Source organism: Chrysemys picta, chromosome 9 (genome assembly GCF_011386835.1).
Source record: "Chrysemys picta bellii isolate R12L10 chromosome 9, ASM1138683v2, whole genome shotgun sequence".
NCBI lineage: Eukaryota > Metazoa > Chordata > Testudines > Emydidae > Chrysemys > Chrysemys picta.
Genome location: NC_088799.1, coordinates 85,847,204 through 85,866,852, shown reverse-complemented (window position 1 = coordinate 85,866,852; position 19,649 = coordinate 85,847,204). Strand labels below are relative to the sequence as shown.

Sequence of the window (19,649 nt, the reverse complement as noted above, 5' to 3'; positions counted from 1 at the left end):
ATTTCACTAGCTCTGGATTCTTTCCTTTATTTTACTGCAGCAAAAGCAAATGTGTGTGTGTGAGTGTGAGAGAGAGAGAGATGGGAGACCCAGTGACAATCATATCTGACTGTTTGGGGAACTGTTTTCAAACACTTAGGCCAAAAGATTGCATGGAGAACAAATAATACTAAATCTCTAACAGCCTTACTGTCCTAGTGAGTCAGCTACAGAGACACCCATAATTGTTAGTAGTGAAGATTTGCCACTAGAATCTTTTCTGTCCAAACTTATTGCGTGAGTGGACCTCTCTCTCCATGCATGATGTTGTCAATACAAAGCAAAAGTTGATTTGCACAGAGGAAAGGCATACAAGGAAAACCATGGGTTGAGGCCTATACATTACTAGAACACATACAGAACTACTCTGATGTCTCCCAACTCCAGCTCATCTCATTCTCACACAACCTCTCATCCTGACATACAAAATGCCAACAGAAACACTATACCTATCACTAGTGACAACCTCTGTCAAAAGACTCTTCATTGCTTTCCCTGCAACACTCTGCATCCCTAAATCACTACATTTTAATATGGAGCAACACTACAACACCTCCCAACACCATTTCTTCAGCACATTGGCACTAGTGTTCTAAGTAGATTGAAACAGGAGCAGGAGTTCTCCATGCACCAAGCAGGGAAGCTCATGCAAGCCAAAGGAGGGGCCCTGTGCACTCCCCACGCCCACAATTTAATCCCCGATTGCCACTACATTATTCCCTTAACCAACAGTGGTAGCTCATCCTGGATCCTGAAGCATGAGACTGAAGGTTCAGAGAGCTGAACTTATCACTGCTGAAAAGGGATAATGCTTCTCCCATAGCCTTACAATGAACTCAGTTAGACACAGGGGGCTTGAGTGTCCCATGTCTTAAACCTTGACCCTAATCAGTCAAGTGCATTCGGGTGTGTCCACTTGAAAGTGGATATGGTCAGGGTGCCCCTATATCACAGTGATCTGTGGCTGCTGGAAGACCCCATGAGAACCCTTGGTAGCCAGCATTAATTAAAATAGCCTACAGGTAGCTCTAATTTGTGCCAGGGACCAACTTAGCATCAAGTTAAGGAAGCATACAGGTGGCTTAAAGTCACCTTCTTGTCCCCTTATCCCCCAGACTATAATGGTAGAAGGTGTCTGGGTCCTTATGAACTTGTTTACACCTAGGCAATATGAGAGTATTTGCCCACCACCATAAATGAATGGACAATTCTGATTTAGTAGCATTTTACCTTTATTTAGCAGTCACTTTGCACAGCTGCTCATCACTAAAGAAGGTGAAAGGTAATGAGAAATCTTTGGATGTCTTGAATCTGCTAAATTTGATGAGACTTGCTGACAAATGTCTTGTCCTTGAACATAGCTTTGTCTGTTCTTTCATGTTCTCCCTTTCTCTCTCTAGCCAGAAATGCTTTGCATGTTTGTTTACTCTGAGCTACATTCATCTGAGTCATTCAACAGCCTTTCCCCACTAGCACATTACAGTGAATTCTGAAGTGAGGCATCCGTAAGAGAGTATTATGTTGCTGTGAATATGCCAACAATGGGCTAAATTCTAGCCCATAGCTTGCCATTAGAATGCCTGATTGATATTAATGGGGAGTGTTATTTAAAGATCAACAGCATAATATGGCCCTTTGTTTCAGTTACCCTGGTTTTCATCTGGAGTAACCCTATAAATCAAAGGAGTCCCTCCAGTTTTACATCAGGATAACTGTGAACAGAGTTTGTCTCACATTGTGCCAATGATGCTACTGTACTTAAAAGAATAATCCCAACAGTATCAGCCTCATTTTAGCTACACTTGGGTGGTGGTTATCAAACTATTCAGTCTATTGTGAGGAATAATTATTTGCACATGGTTTTTAGTAAACTTCTTTTTCCGAGATAAGTTATCAAGACTTGTAACCTTGAGAATCCAGGGCAAACATCTTGTGGATGAGACCCATAATTCAGTGAGATGACAATACCATAATTTTGCCTCCTTAAAAAAAAATCCACATAATCAGGAGACCTCAGTATTGTTCATCTGAGGATTTTTTTATGATTGCCTGAAAAATAAATCTTTGCAAGAAATGAAATAATCAAAGAGTTTTGCGTTATCCATTATCTCTGAGATGCAATCCTGAACAGAAACTAGTTTGAACATCTAATTTAAAACAAGAGAAGAAGGTTAAGAAACTGATACATTTTAAATATCCAATAAATAATCCAACAGATGCATAGTTTTAGATTGTAAATGAAATATACTAAAGAGAAAGGGAGACAAGAGATAGATGATTAAAAAAAAACACATTCTCCCGAGAAAGTAACAAAATTTTATGAATGTTCTGTGTGTTTACAAGTCAAATCAAAGTCAATTGTAGGGTACTTCACATTCAAGCCATTTCCCATCTAGTTCCTTTTCACAGTTTGAAGAAAGCGAACACCTGGGCTCTTTTTAGTTTTTTTCACTAAAAATGTACCTGGCAACAATATCTGAAATTACACAGTTATTGTCTATCAAGGCTTACATTTAGCTGATAGCTTATTGATCTCTGCTAGCTACATTTCAACATTAAAAAAATCAAATGAAATGACAAACCATAGCATGGTAGAGAGGGGAGTCTCACAAGGAGCCTAGTTAATGCCAAGAGACTTGTGCATGCTCCTGTATATAGATACATTCAAAAACATTTATAAGCTAGATGGTCTGAAATGGAAATGAACTGAACTTGCTTCAGCTGATATTTATCCAGCAGTTCTACTTAGGGAAGATGGGTGTAAATATTCATGAAGTGAACAAACTACGTGTATCATGTAGTGTCGTTGTGTCGTTTTCTTCTTCAGAAAGTATACTCAATAGTTCCTACTAGGGTTTAATATTCAGGAAAGTAGGCCGTTCTATTTGTCAACTGTATTAAAAGACATTTGGCTACACATTCTTAATAAGCTAACAATCTGAGTTCCCCTTTAGCTCCTAAAAAGCATTTTTGGAATAATAATCATTTGCACTGATATAGCATCTTCCTTCCCAGGACTGAAAAGTGTTTTGCAAACATAAATGTAGCTTCACAACAGTCCTGTGTGAAGTAGCTAAGCATGATTATCCCTATTTTACAGAGATTGAAAGCAAGGCACAGAGAGTCTGAATGACTTGATAAAGGACACGCAGGAAGTCTGTGGCACATCTGGAAATAGAAACTCCTGACTTCTTCCCCTCTCTTCCCCTACCTTAGCCATGTGACCAACCCTTCTTCCACAAATCTTCCACTCCCATTTTACACACTGTACAGGACCTTGCATTATGTAAGGGCATTTGTTACAAAGTGTTCCACCTAATGCAAAACCTGTTTCTTTTTATGATTTGTCCAACAGGAAGATTCTCAGACAAAATATTTGAAAAACACAATGGAAAAATTGAGAGAAGGTGATCAAGTGGATTAAAAGTCCAAACACCCTTTGAGGCAGCTGTGAAAATGTAGGACTTCATATAAAAACATTGGAATGGATAACTCAGAAGTGTGTGGAAATGTAAGGAATAATTATACCGTATCCTATGCATAGTCATGAGCTAAAATGATATTATCAACACACTAATAATAACAAATAGTCACAATTTCCGTACACAAAAGACACAGCTAAATAACAAATAGAATGAAATCAAACAAATCAACTTCCTGTGAGTTCTTGAGAAACAAAGATTGGAGGGGTTGTTTTTTGTTTTTGTTGCACTGGGACTCTGATAGCTTGTTAGGCATTTGACAGTTTGTAATTTATGTAGTTTGGGGTTCATAGTGGAATTTTATTTTTGAAGTTATGGCAGAGAACATCCTCCTATGACATCACACTATTAGTGGTTCTGGTTTCAAAAGCTGTGGATCAGTGATATGACTCACAAATGTGTCACAGAAATGGCCCATCTAATAAGGTGAAATAAATGTATAAGTGTACATAATCTCTAAAGTAAAATCACATGAACACACAGGTGGCTGTTATAAAATTCACGATATCTATATTATAATTTAGCAGATGGGCATATATATGTAATAATCTACTGCATGGACAGCTAAAATTAAACACGGTCCATTAGATTTAGAGTCTCTGCATCACCATAAACTCTTGCAATGAAGCCAGCTAGTCTGGACTTTATTATAAGTTTTGATGTCCTCCTGATTTGTACTCTAATCCGACCAGCTGGCAATTTGGCCACTTCTGCAGTAATGAACTTCCCTGTGCAAAAAATAAATAAATAACCAACCAAATAAATAAATGCAGCCCATTGTGACCGTGATTCACTGTATTTTCTATCTGCATGGAGGGAGGGGGAGAAATCCCTGAAGCAACTAGCAGTCTCCTTTCAGCTTCCTTCTAATGTGACACGGTGCTTAATGTACAGTATCCTAGGAAATATGAAGAGGAGATGCTATAAACATGTAAAAGCCGGGGATATAATTTCAGGGAATGAAACAAGGCGATCAAAGGGGTCGTAAAATCTGGGTTTGAGCCACCCAGCTCTAGGAGGCAGGGGAAAGCAGGCAACCCCCTAAAAGGCTTTCGCCAGAATATCACGGGCAAGCGGAAGTTATATATATATTTTCTCTTTTTCCCACTGACCTCCTAGAGTTGAGGCCAAAAAATCTCCTGGTGGAAATCCGACGGGGGCCAGAGGAGGGCTGAGGCGGGTTTGAACAGAGCGCTAGCGCCTGATGGAGGCAGCTGTCAAAGGATCTGTGGGGCTGGAGCCGGCAAATCCGTCTTTTCAAACTGGGGCTCTGCCTCCCTGGTTTCCCTGTCTCTCCTGCCAGGCGCCCAAATCACAGACAGTCTTGCCCACCCGGCAGAGAGAATCGCCGGTCCCTACAATCTGTTGCTTCCCTTCTGGCTGCCTTTTTAATAAAGCGCCCCCCCCCCGGCCCCGCACAGCGGGAGACTCACCTAAGAGAAGCTGCTTCGAGCTCTACCCGCTCAGGTCCCCGCGGTCCATGTCGTGCGGTCCATGCCTCTCATTTGTAATCCGCTCCGGCATGAGCCTGGCAAGGACAAGCCGCGGCAGGTCCGGGGCCACCCATTTCCCTCTAATTCTTCCCAAACTTCCCCAGCATCGCTCGCCGCGGCTCTCCCCACCTCCCGGCCGGGGGTCAAACCCACTCAGGGCGCTGGTGGGAGAGAAGGGAGCGCAGCCCCCAGCATCGCCTGGTGGATCGCCTCTCCCCGCGCCTTCCCCCGCCACTCCTGGGTCCCGAATTCAGCGGCGAGCGGGTAGGGCTGCGACCCCCCTCCTCCTGCTGCTCCAAAAATAAATAAATCTACGCACAGATGCACTCCGGAGTCAGAGCTGGAGGGAGTGAAACTGACACACGCTGCACGCGCCCCATCACACACACTCACACACCCAGGCAGGGTGCAGCGACTGATTATCTCAGCCACCACCACCCCCCAGTCCCCTCTCCGACTGGCCTGGGCTGCAGCCCCCTGCTTCTGCAGTTTCTGGAAAATGCCATTGGCAGGGATAAGCAGGAATGGCTTTAAAAAAAATACACACACGCAAATCCGCTCCTTCTTCCTTCTCGCTCTGTCTGGCCCTCCTGGTGCTCGGAGGTTGGATTGCCCCTCTGGGGGGAGGGAGGGGGGCTGTGAGCCGCAGGAAGCGCTCCCCTGGGGGGCGAGTAAAGAGAGATGGAGAGGCAGCAGCCGGTCCCTAGTCAGTCAGCGAGGAAGCCAAGTTCTCCCTCGTCCCCTCCAGCAGCTAGAACAGCCTCTTGTCTCACACCTTGGAGACGACAAGAAGGGGGAAAGGTAAACGCTGGATCGCACTAGATCTTACCGCTGTGTGTGGCCCCTCGGCCCCCGGCACTGTGCCATCAAACAAACCGGAAAACGAGTCTAGCTGAGGCTATTGCACCAAAAAAAAAAAAAAAAAAAAATTCCACCCCTCCGTGGAACCCGGAGCACGAGCTCTGCGAAAACCTGGATCTGGCACCTGCTGGAGCCACTCGCATTCTGACCCCGACGCCACCAATTCTAGTGCCTGAATAGAGAGTAACTGCTCCTACAGCGCCAAAACATGTCCGCACCCCGGGGCATTAGAACAAGACGAGCGCCACCAAAACACACATCTGGCGCTTGGATTGTGACTGGATCCGTTCAGTGTTTAGCCCTCATCCCTCAGATTTCATGGCGGGATCAGCGAGCCAAGCGGAGCTGCTCCTACTGCATCAGAATGTTCTGCACCCTAGTACAGCCTGGCACGTGAGTTCCACAGCAATCACAGATCCGGTACCTGGGTCCACCTGGATCTTCGCAGTTTCTGACTCCGAATCATAAATCTATCCTTCCCTGGAAAAATCTGGACCCTGGAGTACCCGTGCCTAGAAAAACCCTGGAGTACCCGTGCCTAGCACTAGAAAAACATGTATTCAGTACCTGGATGCTTCCAAATTTTAACCCCAACCCCAAATTGTAATAGGTAAATAGAGAGGAAAATATAGCAGCTCCTAGTAGACCAAAATCTCCAGACCCTGCAGGAGCAGCACAAAAATATATACCTGACACTTGACTGCATCCAATTAGGTTATTTTTTCAATCCCCTCCTTTCCCCCAATCCTACCAACAAAACAGAGAAGTGCAGCTGCTCCATGTAACGGTAATAGCAGAACAAAGAAACCTGGAGCCTGCTGGTTCCATTGCCCCCAACACACCAAACTGTACAGACAAAATAGTTAGCACGTGCTGTTGCTGCTCCTATGTGACCAGAAAAATCCAGGCTCGTACACATCTCAGTGCAAACGCAATACAAAAACCATAACCAGCAACTGGTCAGTTTCGGACATAAACCTCTGAATTCAGCTGCAGAAACAGACATCAAATGTAGCTGCTCCTAGTCCACTACGAAAATCTGTCTCCCGGTGCATCCTGACACAGGAGCACTTGAAAACTCCAGATATGAATCTACATCTTTCAGGGTCTTGCCTATTTTTTTTTCCAGCTAGATTCCCAAATGTTTACTGTCTAGGACAGGAAGCAATTGTAACCATTCTTTGACACCAGATTGACCTGCTTCTAATACATGATGTTTCGGGGAATCCACAACAAGCCATATCTGACATCTTGATCTTTCTAGATCCAGCCAAATTTCATGCCAGAACATTGACATTTGGCAGTGGAACTGCGCCGGTGCATGATCCCATTGTACGTGGTTTTAGCTGATCAACTCTTGGTTGAGATTTTCCAAGCAGTCTAAGGAATGTGGAGACATATTCTCCATTACCATTACACACATTTTGACGGATCTGTGTCTAATCCCCTTAGACTACTTGCAAGATTCTCATTACACTGGATACAGACTGAAGCCAGCGAGATCCAGCTTTTACCGTTCTCCTGGCCAAGAAAGCTTCCCTCTTCACCTGCTGCAGAACAGAGCTCAGAGAGGCAGCGTTTCCCTTCCGTTCCCCTGCGCCTATCCCCGTTTCTTTCCCTTCTTCCCCTTTCCCACTGATTTTCTCCCAGCCACCTACTAGTTCATTTTCCCTCCATTTTCTTTTTAAATTCAGAATTGCATTTTATTTCCCCCCAAACTGGTGGGCTCCCCTCTCCCTTGGAAAATGCTACGATGTCTGTGGTTTGCTAGTGAGCAAAAGGTGGATGCCTCCAGGAGCAGAACAGCTGGTGGCATAAGGTACGTCCGGGGAGGGGACAGGGGGGCACGTGACGGAAGAGCAGCGTCACAACAAGAGGAGCTCGTGGCAAATTTACCCATGGCACTGGAAGGTCTCCCAAAATCAAGCCTGTCTGAGGATGTGGAGGGATGCTCGGCTTGTGCTGTTGCTGTGGGTGTTTGTTGATTGTGCAAGGGACCAGAGTGGGGAATATTTAGCCCTAAAAAAAAAGGAGTGGGGGAGGGAGGGCGGAGGTTGGTTATACAGCCTATAGTCACATTAGTAAATTGCATCTCTGGTCTTGCACCACAAGAATCAATTGTATGTCCTGCCTTTGACCCCAGTGTAATTGACATTATAGGGATTGTCTCAGCTCTTAAAAGCCTCAAGCCGCTTTTGAAGGAAACAGTAGATAGATAGGTAGAACCCCTGGAGGGATCCACATTTTGAGTCCCGTCCTATGTTCCCCCGGACTGATTCTCCTGGAGTTCTGAGCTGGGCATAGAACCAGACCTATTATAACTGTATCTAAAGCATTAACATGTGTCTCTATTGAAGGTACCATCATCTTTATGATCAGAGTGTTTATTGCCTGTTTGTGCTTGGGATCAAAACTTGGTTTTTAAAGAGGTGTTTGTAATTGGCCTTCTAAACATGTCAAAATGTATCCAGTCATATTTAATTATTGTTACCATGTTACTCCAAATATTATTGAAACGTGTATTAAAAGATGAATAATAGATGCGAGTAGTCTGCATTTATATAGCACTTTTCATAGGAAAGCACTTTACCAACAAACTCAGTTACAAACCGTGCACAGGGACCACTTTATCCATCACTGAAATGCAACCACCTATGAGATGAATTGCGACAGATGCTTTAAGAGTGTACAACAACATTGCACAGTTTTAGGGAAGAGAGTGATGAACTCCTTATCCAACTGAAACTGCATAGATCTGTAGCTAAATATACTAGAGCTACTCAAGTTAGAATATGAACAGGTCACTAGGATTAACAAATACTTCTCTCCTTGCAAAAAAAAAATAATAATAATCAATTCAGTCTTTCATTACTAGTGGTTAGGAGCCTGTCCTGCTGTACTAGGGCATTGGCTAATGCTGATTAGAGCTAAGTAAATCATTAATAGCAAATAATTTATTGAGAGTTTTTACCCTCTCTTCTGCACATAGACTGTCCAGAGGCAGATCATGATTTCCTTGAATTTACTTATTACTCAAATTTAATCAACCAATTTTTGAGGTTTATTTTGTAATGCTGTGGATTAATTGTAACCTGTTTGCTGCACATATTGGATACTCCATATTTGAGGTTTGAGCTGTGTTGGTTAGTTGCAACTGGCCACATAAATGACATGATATTGTCCCTGTTCCCTGTTAAGAGGAATGTAATTTATAATTAGGGGAATGGCTTGTAGAAGCCAACAGGATACTTGTAGAGAAACCCTCTGTACATATGATTAGGCTGATATGGTAGGCAGAGGCAGACGGCTTTAACTTGGGAGAGAAAAAAGAACTTTTTTACCTTTCTGCTGAAAATATTTTAGTATCCTATAATAAATCTTAGGGTCACTCTAGTGATGCTTTCAGGTGTATTTGTTTAGGTGACTTTGTCTTATGATTTTTCTCTCTATTTCTCACCTGCTTCCAATAAAATATCTTTGCATTTAACACTACCTGGCTGGGGTCTCGGAACTATTAGTGGAATAGTTACTGATGGGTTGGTTGGAGAGAGAAACCAAACTCTAACCTTGTGGAGAGAAGGGTAGAGATAATAGTTTGGGTACAAGGTCTTGTGCATCTAGGAGGCTGTGATCTCCATCCCAAGAGATGCCAGAGATAGGCTGATGAGGGTCATTGTGGGCAAAGAGAGAAGTGAATAACCAAAACAGGTGCTATGTGTTATTACACAGGTGTTCCCTTATGTGGGTAGCTTTTGGTTAATCCAGCCTATACATTCTGCAGTGTGAAGATATAGAGAACATCACCCAGGGAACCCAAACTGCAATGGCAGTGGAAAAAACAAACACAAATTCTCATATCTTCATTTTTTATTTACTTTCAGCGCTCTTTTTTCTTACCTTATAGGTGACAGGCTGATCTACTCATCTGGATTTTGATGGTTAAATCTCAGTCTAAACATCTTTGGGTGATTAAAAAAAATCAGTTTAGGAAGAGCAATTTTAAACCAAATTCCTGATCAAAATAACATATTCTGTTTGTGAACGTTCCCCCATAGCAATAGGCCTGATCTAAATTGAGACATAAAGGATAAGATTTACAGCACTCTGGCAGTGTAAACAACATGCTAGCATAAATGAGAATCAGGACCCAAACTCTTTTTTTACATGCCTGTTTCTGTTTCACAAAAGCTGTACAGCACCTGTAATTCCAGGAATGCCAGAGATGTATAAAATGGTCTGGATTTTTCTTTTTCCTTCTGTAGCTTTAACATACAGTAAAATAGGACAGTATTCAAGCCATAAAAACAGAGGGGAAAGTAATTACGCCTATAAATAATAAAGACTTTAGACAATGTCTTTTATCTCACTAAAAAATGCATATTCCTTTATTGTGCAGAAGGGGAGATTTTGCATATTTTAATTAAATCAGTTGAATGGTTGGAGGGGAAATATCTGCTTAGCTATCAAGCTCTTTATTGAAGAAAAGTTCTCAAAGTTCAGGAACCTGGAGAGAGCTTTAAATCTCAAAGGCTAAAAATAATTCGCCACTTAGGAAAATGCCATGGCATTTTTTACCACTGCTTTAGATGACTTCAGCTAATCAGAATATGGAAATTAAAGTAGGAAATTAGAAATCAGGATTTTTTAAAAATCCTTAAAATTTCTTTTGCTATTAAATGGACACTGCATAATCCCTTGAGACTGCCCTGTTAATAATAATTTCAGCAGGGAATGATGCAATCTGATGAACTGTATCTTGATAGGAAGATGAGGGCAGCAGCAGGTGATTCAGAGAACAGCAGGAGAATTTGACACCTCTTTTTAGGTAGTTTCTGTATTATTTTATCTGGACTTTTTTTATTATTGGTTCGTTGTCTTTAGCTTCAGTGTAAATATCCCAAGCAAAAATTCTGGCCCAGGTCGTCAGCTAGTGTAAATTGCTGCCCCTCCATTGAAGTCAATGTTTGCAATGGAGCCACACTGATTTACAGCAGCTGAAGACCTGTCCCACCATATTGACCTTAAGATGGGTATGCAAATCATCTGTTGTTCCCTCTAGGCCAAATTCAGAGGTGAAGTTAAGGGTAGCTGGTATACCGTACCTCTCCTCCGCCCCACAATGTGTACGTTACACTAGTTAGACTCCTGCTTGGTTCCCTTTCTTTGCTTAGGCTACGTCCACACTTAAAATGCTCCAGCAGCACAGCTGCCGCACTGCAGCTGCACCGCTCCAGCGCTTCAGTGTAGACCCTCACAACAGCAACGGGAAGCGTTCTCCCATCTCTGTAGTTAATCCACCTCCCCGAAAAGAGATAGCGAGGTTGGCAGAAGAATTTTTCCATCAACCTAGTGCTGCCTATGCCAGGGATTAGGTCAGTTTAATTATGTCTCTCAGGGGTGCGAATTTTTCACACCCCTGAGAGACATGGTGGGTCAACCTAACTTTTCAGTGTAGACCAGCCCTCAGACTCACCTAGGTTCACATCCTCTTACCAGCATGTAACTTATACCCCTTTCTTCCCACTCATACACAAACACATACACAATATCTCCGTGTTTGGACACTGAGCTGGTATAACTCACATGCCAAGGGGACCAATGCAGAGGTGTGTAGAAGGAAGCTTTAAGAATGTGCAAGTTAAGGTAGGTCATCCCCAACTTTAGTTGACTCCTTCATACACATTCCTCCTGGTCCTCAGGGGGGAAAGCTATACCAGCACAGACTCCTTTACAAAAACATATGGGTGCAAGTAGGTGTAACAGAGTCTAATTGAGTATAAGGGAATCTAGGTCTCTGACACTGCAAAGCCCCCAGTGAAGTCAGTGGGGCTCTATGCAGCCAGAGCGGTCAGCCCATGCGCTATCATTTGCAAGAGTCTAAGTGGGTATAAAAGCCTCTAACTTACACCATCCCACAAATCATGTTTGAATTTAGGCCAGCGTCTCAGGGTGAAGATCCCTGACTCACTGGTTGTAGCTCTTCTCTTCCTGTCTAGGTACATGACATCAAGCTAACACCATGACTGCTTCCTTTCTCATCGTCAGGCTTGATTTTTTTAAAGACAGTATGTAAACTAAATAATCATTCTTGAGCCAGTCACAGTTTGTGTCTGATTCAGTGATTAAAACTATTTTAAATCCCAACACAATCTCCCTTTAATTTTTCTACTTTCTGTCCTCAGCTGACAATCTTCCTTTCTTCCATTCACCTCAAGTGACTTTGCACTTCAAGAAAATCACTGGATCTCTAGCTAGATATAGAGAATTATTGGCAGCTTCATTAGCTTTTCATCCCAAGCCAGATGGGCAAAAGTTAATGCTGTCATATGCTTGAGAGAGGGGGCTTGCTGTCAGTGCTGCCGGTAATGGGTGCACTGTGCGTCCCCTTTTAGTGGGGCCCTGTGTGTCTCCTGCTCATTCCCATCAGTACAATCTGTGTAAACAAAGAGAAACCCTGCCGATTAGAGATGGGTGTAAAGTGCCAACATTTGGATCCCAAGTCCAAAAACTCCATAGTTGAGGGGTCATTGTGTCTATAATTTATGGTTTAAGTTCAGATCTTTATAAAGAAAGATGCTCTTTGCAAAACTCAGATCTGGGTCAAATCCTGAACACCCCGAAAGCATTGAAGGGCGTTGAGGCAGGCCCAGCTCTCTGAGAGGGAGCCGCCAGTTTCAGCAGACTGCTATGTGTGCTGCATCTGTGCAAAGCCCCAGTTTTTCCTAACAGCTTCAGAAAATGTTGTTGGGCCCAGTAGCCATGTATTATGCCTGAACATAAGATGACCATTATAAGGCTCCAAGGAGCCTATTAGATAGCAAATCTACCCACCATCTACTTGTCTGTGTTGGTCTAAGGAATATAGGAATTGCCATACTGGATTTGGCCAGTGGAAAATCTAGTCCAGGATCCTATTTTTGACAGTGTCCAGTAGCAGGTGTTTCAGAGGAATGCACAAATCCTCCCACAGAGGACAGTGATGGAATAAGCTGCCCAGCAAGGCCGTTTTTTCCCAACCCCTAACAGTTAGTGATTGCCTTCTGTCCTGAAGCATGAGGGTTTTTACCCCTTTCAAAAATACAAACCTCTCCTATCTGATGTAGCAATGGATATGCTCATTATCCGGATAAATGTCTCATTCTTTTTGGAATCCTACTAATCTCCAGTCTCAATGATATCTAGTGCCAATGAGTCCCACAGACTAATTATGTGTTGTGGATTTCTTTTTCGTCTGTTTTAAATGTGTTGACTCGCAATGTCATTGGATGTCCCTGATATTGTGAGAAAGGCTAAGGAAGAGCACACAATTTAGCTAATCTATACTATTCTGTAGTCTGTATGGCTCTATATGCCCTGTGTCACATGGCTCCTCTCTAAACAATCCCCACCTTTTCAGTTTCTCCTCACATGGAAGCCTCTCCATGCCTCTAATCATTTTCATTTTATTCAGGACACTCTCCTATCGCCTCTACAAAATGACTGGATCTGACCTCCCCTGCCCTTAGTCCATAGCCACCTGAAAACACCTAAGACACTGCTGCTATGCTATTGGGCCACCTATGGCCAAATTCTGATTTAATTTACACGTGGGTTAATGCAGAATGACTTCTTTAGTTTCAGTGGTGTCACACCAGCTTTACGTCCATATAACTAACAGCAGCATTGGCCCTGCTGTATAAATCCAAAATGTCCTTCTCTGAAGGTTGGAAGCTATTTGCTGGAGATAGAAATCCTCATGAGGGACTAATTTTGTTTCCTTTATAAAACTGGGTGCACTTAGGGGAATACAAGTGAAACAGAAGCCATTACATACAATGGGCCTGAATTTACTAAATAAGAAACATGGGGATTACCTTTTCTATGGAAAAAGCTGGGTAAAACTTTTATGAAAAGGGCCTTTAGCGCTCATCTCACTGCACCTTACCAGATAGATATGAGATCAGTGAAGGAGCTGCGTGGAAGTGTAATAAACTGATTATCACTTACGACAGCTTTATCACAAACCTGCCATTATCATGGGATTTGGTGCAGTATTTTAGGGTGAAAGGAGCAAGTAGTTTTATGTATCAGCTCCTGTTTGCAATTCCAAGCAAGATCATAAAAATAGACTCTTTAGTATGTAGCCAAGGAAAAAAGGTATCAGGTATATTTAGGATATAGAGGTGAAAGGTAAGTATCAATTAATGTTGTAACACAGGGCCTACAAGGCCTCAGGCCTGTAAAATATTTAGTATAGACAGATCAGGCATTAGGATTTAGTAGAGCTACCATACGTCCGGGTTTCCCTGGACAAGTCCGGCTTTTCGCTCTTTAAATAGCCATCCAGGGGGGATTTCTAAAAATCTAAAAATGTCCGGGATTTCCCACCGGTCGGCTATTTATCGACCGAAAAGCGGCTGACAGGGCAGCTGAGCGCCGCTCGCATTGGGGCCTCGGCAGCCAAAGCCCCTTCCCAGCCCCCCCCCCCCCCCCCCAGCCCCTGCAGCCTTAGCACGCCGCCCGGCAGCGCTGGGGGGCGGGGCTGTGCGCCTGTGAGGGAACGCAGCGGCGGGGCTGGCAGCGGCGGCCATAGCCCCTCCCCCACTTCGCCCCTCCTCCACAGCCTCAGCACGCCACTCGGTATCGCTCGGGCAGGGCGGGGCGCTCCTTGGGGCACAGAGCCAGACACCTGCTCTAAGCCAAGCGGCACGGTAAGGGGGCCAGGGAGTTGGAGAAGGGGGGCAGTCGGGACAGGGAGCGGGGGGGGGGGTTGGATGGGTCGGGAGTTCGGGGAGGGACTGTCAGGGGGCAGGGGTGTGGAGAGGGGTTGGGACAGTCAGGGACAGGGAGCAGGGGGGGTTAGATGGGTCGGGGGTTATGGGGGGGCTGTCAGGGGCAGGAAGTGGGAGGGAGTGGCTAGGGAGCGGGGCTACTGCCCCAATGGAGTGTCCTCTTTTTTGAAAGTTCAGATATGGTAACCCTAGATTTTGGATATGTTAGCATAATAAGTAAATTAATAATAAATCTGCTGAGTTTGTGTCTGTGTTTGTGATATGCTGATGTTTTGAAAATAACTGCTGAGTTTGGCTAATAATGTCTACACATAGACAATAGGCACCACAAGGTGACTCTTGGTAGCCAGGGAGAAATGTTAGATTTCCTTAAGGTAGCCACCTGTTATTATGGTGATAAGGTGATGTAAAATGTTAATGAATATAAGGGGGAACTAATGAGGAAGGGGACCCCAAGAGTAGCGGGTTGTGAAAGTTCAAATAAAGAAAGGGAGTTAAAACCTTCATAAATATGTATGACCTCGGTGGGCATCAGCATAACACAGTAAAACAGCTGGATCCCAGCCACGTTCCATGGTGGGGTGTCGCCAGGATGATGACCACTGGTGGCAATGATGATGATGATGGGGGTGAGGATGAGGATGAGGACTAACACTTTGGGTTTTTCCACAAAGCATGATGTGAGTGAGACATATATTATGCATTCTGTACTGGTATCTCTCCCCTTTGCCAGATTGCAATGGGTGTATTGTTTGGTCAGTTAATAAAAGTAATAAGTATAGAAAGAGCACCATGTCGTCTCTGTGGTGCTCCATGGGGTCCCCCTTCTATTGACAACCTCTCTACTGTAGTCTGTCTTGTGGGCTGAACTCTCACAGATTAAAGTGGGTGTAAACCCTCAGCGTGGGTAACTGGTTAAAGTAATCCATAACTATAAATTAGGCTACAAGTAGAAGGCTTTAAATCTGAGCTTCTTGCTCTTGCAGTGCATATTCCCCCACCCCAATAATATTTCCAACAAATATCCTCAATTCTTTCCTTTTTATCACCCCATCTTTATTTACAGCACCGCCCTTCATTTAATAAACCAATACAATTACATTAGCTATAATGGCTTAATTACGGTATATGCATGATTAGGATGTTTAGGGATAGTGGTTATGAACACGACAGGTTCATTTGCATTATTGTCATTAGTGTGCTCGATAAATCAGTGTGCTTGTTAAATAACTGTTTAAGAGGGCTGGGTTACTTTCCCTAAGACCGCAACCTGGAAGAGAAGAGCTAGTTTACTAGTCTGAAACTTCTGCAAATTGCACTAGTTTCAGGCTGACAGATGGCATGCAATGCCTTTTTTCCAACTCAGCAGAAAATGGAAAAATATAATAAAGAGACTACAAAGATCGGCGTCTTTATCAATGACTTGAAATCTAGTGCACCATATGCTGAGTACAGAAATATTCATCTGAACAAATTAAAGCGCGGCGTAGACTGGATTTATGAGTTACATGTGTTCTTTTTCATAGACTTTGCTGATAAGTTTTATTCATTTATTTTGGGCATAATGTGTAATTGCCTGCAATGACAAGTTGGTGCTATGATATCTTGTTCCCCAATCCCTGGTAGGACTCCTTTGTATCAGTGCCCAGTGCAGTACTTACTGTACAGTCAAGTGGAATTTCATAATAGAAAATCTGTAGGCACCAGCTGTTATTCCACTTCCACTTCAGTTTGCTCATTATGGTCCTGAATCAATTCCTGTTAAGGTCAATGGGAAGCTTTTCTATTGACTTCAGTGGGCGTTAGATTAATCCTTGTCTTCTGGGCCAAAAGTCCCTCAACCAAGAGACATCTCCTTTGCACTTCACACTCAACCCTGACGTTTTTGTAAGGACTATTATTGTTGCTTTGTGATGATGATATAAAGAGCCTTGGAACCCTCATACACCCAAATACAACTGGAAGTGTTATTTTTTATTGGTATCCAAGGATGGGTGGGCTTTGGGGAGTTTGTGGTTTGAGGAATCCCTCAAACTGTTTGCATGGGGAGGGTTGAGTTCACAAGAGTTTTTCTTTTCCTGTAAATTATATCCATGTCGTCCCCTCCCCACAAAAAGTGGCTGAGTTTAAAAGCAAAATTCTCTAGTTACAGAGAAACTGTGCTATGTATTAGGAGCAGAAAGTCATGGGCTAAAGTCAACCATCAGGTCACTCCACTGAAAGCAGTGGAGATACACCATAGATTAATTTGTCTAGCTGTGTCAAATAGAGGATAATAGATTTAAATCAAGATTAGATGTTTTTCTAAAAGATGTGCACTAGCAATTATTTTGGGGAAGTTCTATGTCCTGTGTTATATAGGAAGTCAGACAAGATGACCACAATGCTCCCTTCTGGGCTTGGAATCTATGAATTGTGAATCTATGAAAGCACACTCTTAGCAAATTAACAAGTAAACCCCACAAAAGCTAGGCTAACAAAAGTAGATCGTTTATACATGCTATATAAATAGGATTCATACTATATGCATTTTTTCATTGGATTATTACTTTCTGTCTGTTTTTTTCCACACAACTTCTCTGTGTTTGCTTTTTAATCTCCCTTTTCTTGATTCCCTTTTTCAACTTTTATCCCACTGGATTCCTTCCCTCTCTTCTACTTTCACCATCTTACCACCTAAGCATAATGTGCTACTTACACTACGTCTACACTGCAGTCGGGGGTGTGATTGCAGCTCATGGAGGCATACACAAGCTAGCTTTTAATCTAGCTATCTTGCTAAAAATAGCAGTGAAAACACAGTGGCATGGGCTTCAGAGCAAGCTGTACAAGGTCCCCCTGAGTACATACTTGGGTTTTTAGTATGTGCTGAAGCCTGAACTTAAAGCTAGCCTGGGTACATCTACGTGAGCTGTAAATCACAGCTTTGATTGTAGAGCAGGCAAGCATCAGAGTCCAATTTTCAAAAATGCTAGTTGAGATTTTCATAGCCATCTAGGGAATTTAAATTTAGACACATATCTCCCATTAGTTTTAATGAAAGATCAATGTTTAGATCTTCAAGACTGCTTTGGAAATTTCAACCAGTATTTGCCTAGGTTTGAAATTAAACGAACCAAATGCTCCCGGCCACTTTGTCACTGCCAGATATTGTGGTCTTTTAGGATTTTATCAAAGCACTGTATTTTCTCAAGGGCTGTCTCTCTGAACTCAGTGCAATGGCCAGGAGAGGCTGCCCATATTATCTCGTTTACAACCTCCAGAGTCATGACAACAGATGGCCATTCCATTTTCATCCCATTTCCTCATGAGGATTTCAATCCAATTATGACGTTGGCTATTGTGCGCCAGATTTTCAATGTCTGATTCTAACTATAATCTGCACATGTAATTAAACAGAGATGAACTATGTATGTTACTGAATAATATGGGCTTGTACATTATGTAGCAAACAAATTGCTTTACCGTCGTTCAGTGCAGGTATTTCACACCTCCAGTTCAAAGAGAGAAACACGCAGACATCCTGATTCTGCAAGGTACTTAGGAACATACCTAACATTAAACACATGAATAGTCCCACTAAAGTTAACTGATGGGCAGAAAGTTAGGCATGTGTTTAAGTACCTTGCCAAGCCAAGGCTAGAAATTAAGATTTTATATATAAATGAAGCCAACTGTGGCCATGATTGTTCCCAGGAGGAAATCTCTGTGACACCAGGGCATGAATTTTGGCTGTGGCATAAGGACAATCAGAGTCAGGGCTAACAACAGAGAAAAAGACATACACAAGGACCTGATCCTGCTCTCACTGAAGTCACATTTTACCATTAATTTCAATGGGATTAGCATCGGCCCCTCCGTGTAAATATTGCAATAGCTAAAACTATTAGTCAGTGGTAATTCTGAAATGACAGCACTTAATCATTTTCTCTCTCTCTCTCCCCCGCCCACTCCCTTGCCCCATGTATTCTGCAGGGGTAAACTAATAGACAGAATCTGAGAGTATTTCAAGGACACTTACATAAGGACATGGAAATGTTTTCTACCGAGAGAAGCCATTCAGCCCATCAATTTTCATTCTTTTCTAGCACTCCAGACAAGATAAGAGCAAACCAGAAATGTGCTCAGTTCACTTATTCATCCAGATAAAATTATTGAGGCAGCGTGTTCAATTAAAAAAAATCACACCCATTTCAGTGTCAGTGTAATGTTAGAGTCTGGAATGTTAGAACAGCTAAGGTGACTTACAATAGCAAGATTTAGGTATTAACATGTCTTCATTTAGGTGTGATCGTAAACAACACAAAGACACTAAGAACTAAATTACCCAGAAATCATTAATAGAAAACAAATAACTATAGCCGAAAATATGCTTAAGTGGTTAAATATTTAGAGAAAAAATCCTCGTTCTTACCTTTTGTTGAGTTGATAGACTGGCTTCATTCAGGTTCTTTGTCTCTCTCTGAGCTTATTACTGTATTATTTCTTCTTTTCCTTATTATTTATTTCTGTAGCACTATAGATTAGCATTTTAAAGATGAATACAGTGAGGAAGTCCCTACTCAAAGGAGTTAATGTTCGAAAAATCTATCATCTTCCCCACTGTTCGGGTCCAGCCAGATCACTGGAGTTAAGCTGAGTAGGCCCAGGACTTGTATGGAAGACCTCCAAACATGCTGCAGAAAGTTGTCCTGGTGATTCAGTAGGTGACACTCCTCTTCTCTACCACAGCGTTATGGACCCAACTCAAGAAAACATTGAAGTCCATTCCTATCAGGCAAGCTTTAAGCACATGCCTAACTTTGACATCAATGAGACTTTAGCACATGCTTAATCACCCATCTGAATATAGATGCTTTCCTAGATTAGGACCTGTGTTAGGTCAACTGTGCTAGTGGAGGTGCCATCACTTGAAAGAGATGTGAAACTTAGATACTGACCACTTTTGGTCATTACGCTTCTTGAAACAATGTTAACTGGTTAAATTCCAGCTGGGTTACTTT

At 42.8% G+C, this 19,649-nt stretch overlaps 1 protein-coding gene and 1 long non-coding RNA gene across 2 annotated transcripts in view; one reads left to right on the top strand and one right to left on the bottom strand.

Moving 5' to 3' along the window:
• TRPC5 (transient receptor potential cation channel subfamily C member 5) overlaps positions 1-6,541 on the bottom strand; it is a 136,905-nt gene extending 130,364 nt beyond the window's left edge. Inside the window, exon 1 of the mRNA XM_005291806.5 lies at positions 4,955-6,541. The gene's annotated coding sequence lies outside the window, so the exon portion shown is untranslated. The remainder of the gene's footprint in view (positions 1-4,954) is intronic.
• A 402-nt stretch (positions 6,542-6,943) lies between these two features.
• Positions 6,944-19,649, top strand: part of LOC101947283 (uncharacterized) — a 20,835-nt gene continuing 8,129 nt past the window's right edge. Inside the window, exon 1 of the long non-coding RNA XR_255632.4 lies at positions 6,944-7,694. This is a non-coding gene — a long non-coding RNA (uncharacterized LOC101947283). The remainder of the gene's footprint in view (positions 7,695-19,649) is intronic.